This window comes from Phyllostomus discolor, chromosome 7 (genome assembly GCF_004126475.2).
Source record: "Phyllostomus discolor isolate MPI-MPIP mPhyDis1 chromosome 7, mPhyDis1.pri.v3, whole genome shotgun sequence".
Taxonomy (NCBI): Eukaryota; Metazoa; Chordata; class Mammalia; order Chiroptera; family Phyllostomidae; genus Phyllostomus; species Phyllostomus discolor.
Genome location: NC_040909.2, coordinates 24919328 through 24924270, shown reverse-complemented (window position 1 = coordinate 24924270; position 4943 = coordinate 24919328). Strand labels below are relative to the sequence as shown.

The 4943-nt window shown below is 37.0% G+C and overlaps 1 pseudogene; it reads left to right on the top strand.

The window, feature by feature from the left end:
* Positions 1-462: 462 nt before the first annotated feature.
* Positions 463-2298, top strand: LOC114501305 (annotated as a pseudogene).
* Positions 2299-4943: the final 2645 nt, after the last annotated feature.

Sequence of the window (4943 nt, the reverse complement as noted above, 5' to 3'; positions counted from 1 at the left end):
AATGGTGATAACAGCAGCAACTTCACAATGTTAAAAAAAGATTAATAAATTGCTGAATAGTCAATAACTGATAAACAAAAAGATGCCTGTCATTTGTTCATTAATAAGTGTTTGTTTCAGACACTGAGATAAGTCCTAAAAGTATTATAGAGAGCCACTGATCAGCTCCAGTCTGATAGGTAAGACCAAGATACAAAAATGTAAAATGTAATATACGTACACTTTGTAAAAGTTTATAGATCCATATACTAATGACATGTACATTTCTGATGTATCTCAATAAAAAGTGTTAAAAATACTGTGTGTAATACAGGTAGATTGATGGAGATACGTAGCAGGTATGGTGCTAACATGGGCATCCAGCTCTGCTTATAACCTGGAAGACTTCCCAGGGGAACAGATACATGAGTTGGAGTTCATAATAAAACTTACAAAAGACTGGAGGTTGTCCGGGTGGCTGGGATGGAAGAGGTAAGTGGACAGAACATACTCCGGGAGGAGAAAATACCATCTACAAAGTGGATGGGAGCTCAGTGCTCGATTCTCAGGAGCGGAGCGAGACTAGGAGGTACATGGAACAAAGGTAGGTACCAGGAGGGAAGGGGTGATCTGCAGCTCAGCGAGCCCAGACACTCTAGAGATGGGGCTTAGGGGTAGACTTACCTCAAGTTCTGAGTTAGGGGAGAACTCATTGTATACTTTCAAGCCCCGTGCTTGATCCTGGGCCTACGTAGGACCTGATCCTGTTGAAAAGTTCAAAATCTTCTCCTCTAGGAAGACCAACTACCATAGCCTTAACAGGTGGGTTTTGAGATGTGCACTGTATTTTGTCTTCTTTGTAAATGTGTAACATTAAAAAAAAATTGAGAAAAGTCCTCATTTTAAAATTAATGGGCTTAGAAAAAATAATCATTTTTAAAAATTTTATTACAAAAGAAATCCTAGGATGAAACTAATTTTACCAGGATATTTTACCAAACCTTCGAGGTACAGGTAACTTGAAGCCTAGGCCATAGGTAACTCCCTATAATTAATTTTATGAGATAATGTAACTTTGATATCCAAATCAAGGACATGTGAAAAGCTTGAAAGTTGATCTCACTCATTAATACGTGTGAGAGAATGCCCCACAACATACTGTCAAGTCAACTCTAACATTGTACAGCAAAGCTGTATCATGACCAAGTTGAGTTTATCCTGAGTGTACAAAATACATTTAAATCAGAAAATCAACTACTGTATTTCATAACACTAACAGATGAAAGAAGAAATGTGACCCTCTAAATGCATAAAAGCACTCAATAAAAGTCAGTGTATATTCATGAGTTTAAAAACATTATCAGTAAACAGGTTGGAAATGTCTTAACCTGATAAAGGCATGGACTGTGATTTGCCTTTTTAATACCTGTTTCCCCTTCTTTCTTAGTTAAATAATCTCAGTTTTGAGGAAGATAACATGTGAGCGACAACAAAATGACATTTCTTAACTTCTAGCTGCTTGTCTATGAAATATAATGGCAAGGTTTTTTCTTTTGTGCGACCTCTGAAAAAGCCTATTAGTAAAAATGGTTCTAACTCCCTTTCCTTTTTTTAATCTTCCTTCTTTTTGCTCCCCAGATGATTGCTGTGATGATTGGAGAGCTAACAGCTATTCAGGGTCAGGAAATTACCTTAAAAAACAATTCGCACGAACAATGGTGGAGAAACAAGATTTAAGAGCTAAATTCCTGATGATTTTATGTAGCTGGTGTATCCATCATCAGACTGATTACTTCTCTACTATTTTAAATAACAGAATAGACTTTGATCTATGTTACTTTTATTTTCCATTTTTCTTTTTTTAAAAAAAATGGTGATTAATCTTATCTCGGTACAATTATGATGTACAAGGAAACTCTGAATCCTTCCGCAGGGGGTGTCGTTCACGCACAGCCTGGGCGTGGCCATCTCGGACAGAAGCAGTCCCGGCCTCCAGGCCGCTAGGCTGGAGGTGCAGCCACGCCTCGGTATCAGGAGGACAAGCCAGAGGGCAGCGTGTACCGGCAAGAAGGAGGACCTGGGCATGTGACCAGATTGCAGCCCGATGGTGGCCTCCAGGAAAGAAAGTCCCCATGGCAATGTCTGAAGGAAGGAAACGGCAAAACTTTGAAATATTCTTTTTTATTTTAAATGTAAAACATCAGTGTTGGATGCCAGATCAAGTTTCAGAGGAAGAAAAATATATCGATAAATATTATGTTGAAACCAAGATGAAAACAGCAAAGGATTTCCTCTGGTCGTTAAGACACAAACCGAAACAGAAACCTGTTTCCTCGGACCCTGGAACCCTGCAGAAAATGGATGAATTCCGGTTTTGAGTATGTGTGAAGCAGATGATTCTCTTGCTCTAAGTTATTTTTTTAGGAGAAACATTTAAATGATCATGGAGCATAATAAATATATTTTAGGAATTGTTCTAAAGGACAGATGTTGTTATTTTCAAACTTGACCCCTCAACCGAATGACACACTTTGTATGACCTTTGTGAACATTATGGAGGCCATTGGGACTGTTTAAAGTCGAGAACACAGAGCCTGGGGAGAATGTCTATTGGGAAAGTTCAGGGTAAAGCTTTCCTTTTATTCAATCTGTCCTATTTAGTTCTAAAATAAATTGTGTTCGATTTCTTGGAGAAAAAAAACTGTGAAATAAGCATCATACTTAAGTTAAATGTGAAAAGTATTTATTATAAAATCAGAATCAAATAAGACTTAGGACTTCTGATTGTCATTGTACTGGAAATTCTAGCCAGTTCATAGGAAAATATATATGGCTTTCAAAAGAAGTAAAAAAAACTTCGCTATTTGCAGATGAGATGATTTTCTATATATAAAACAAAATAACATAGATAAATAGTTATAATTAAGAACAAGATCTAACAGCATTGCTGGATTCAAGTTCAATAAAGAAACCTAATTATAATCTGAATATTAAGACAAAGGTAGGACATTTAATTAAAAAAAGTAACATAAGTATATAAGGAACCTAGGAATAAGTCTAACAATGTGCAAAAACTTTCTGGGAAAAATTATAAAATCCTATTGAAAGACATTATAGAAATTCTTGATCATGTAGAATGTTACCATGTTAACAGACAGGAAGGTACAATATTGTGAAGATGACCCTTTTCCTTAAATTGATCTATAAGTCAATACAATTCTAATAAAATTTCCAATAGCATTTTTATTCACCTTAGCAAACAAGTTCTAAATATAAATGGAAAAATGGAAGACCAAGAATAGATAAGATACTGCTATAGATGAAGAATAGCATCAGAGATCTACTTTCTCATATACCACTTATTGTAAAACCACAGTGGTTAAGAAGACAACGTGGCATTTTTAGAGCTATAAATAAACAGGGCAACGGGAGGGAATCCAAGAAAGAAAATAATATAAAAATGAAAACTTGTTTTATGATACAGCTGGCATTTTGTATTGCTGGTTAGACAAATCACAAATTACACTAGAACAACTGGTTATTTATATGGAAAAAATTAAATCAAAGTGTACGAAGAGCTTACATGTCAGATAAAAAACTTACATTGCTTACAGAAGGCAACAGAGTAAAAAGTCTTTATAATCTCAGGATAAATATTTTAAAATATTTTCATCATAAAAACTGTAACAGCATAAACAATAAAAATTTTAATATTGCAAAAATATTTTCATAGTCAATAAAGTCTAAATTCAAAAAGAAGATGATGATGTAACTACTCATCACCTTCAAGGTCATTCAGAACACAGCCGGGTTTGCACTACACCAGTGGTACAGAGCATTGTTAGTTTCTCCATGTCATCTCTCCCTACGTCAGCTTTCAAACCTTAGTCCACAGGGCCTGCTGGGGATTAAGAACTTGTCACCTATTGAGGGAGCTGTGGGTCCACCAGACCTGTAAGGACAAAACTGAAGTCTCAGAAAAATATCTTGTAAGGTCCCAATTACCTTTAGACATGACACCAAGCTCTCTTTTTCCTTGGTCAATGTTTGTGTGTGTTACACATCAGTGATGGTGAGAAAGGGAGGCATTGCCATTGAATTGATTACATTTTTTCTTCCTCCCTTGGCTTAGAAAAGTGAATGTCAAGTACAGCCCCAGACCAGCAGAATCAGCATGACCTGGAAACTTGTTAGGAGTTAAAATTCTCAGGTTTCACTTCCAAACTACTCCATCAGAAACCCTAGGGGTGAGGGGGTGAGGCCCAGAGATCCGTGTTAAAATCTGAGAACCGCTGGTTTAAACCTCCCCTTCCCACTGCCTATTAATTCTCTCCCTGGCAGGAACAGGCCCAAATATCACACCTCTTTGAGAAGCCGACCCCAAACCCATAACCCTATTTGCAAAGCAGAACCAAATTGCTCTGAATTGCTCTGTCCTCTGTGATTTTAGAGCACTTTGGACATCTGTACACCTCTCCATTACAGCATATGTCACATTTTCTAAAATTGCAGTTTTCCACCCACTTCCACCCATATCTATCTTAACTGAACTTCTATCAGCTTCAATAAAAAGATGGAATAGAGGAATCTTTTTATTTTTTTATTCGCTGACAGTGTTGGCCCAGTAAGTCATGCGTGTTGAAGTGAGTCACTGCAGAAAGGCAGCATGAATGACAGTCCTGAAGTTTTGTAGATGTCTCCTCTTCTAGTCTTGGGCCTCAGGAGTAACACAAACCAATAAAGTAGTTATTAAGAACAGAAAGAAGTTGATGAGCTAGAGAAGATTAAAAAGCAGATCAGTGATCAGTCTGAATGCTGAACCGTTGCCCTCTTGCTGAGCTTAGACTACTTTGCTGTTTCTTAATTAACAAGTCTTTTGCCTTTGTCGTTCAGAAGGCTTCAAAGAGCAGCGCTTCTCACTGATTGGGTTGCATATCTTCACCCTTTAAAGGAATCATGTGGTT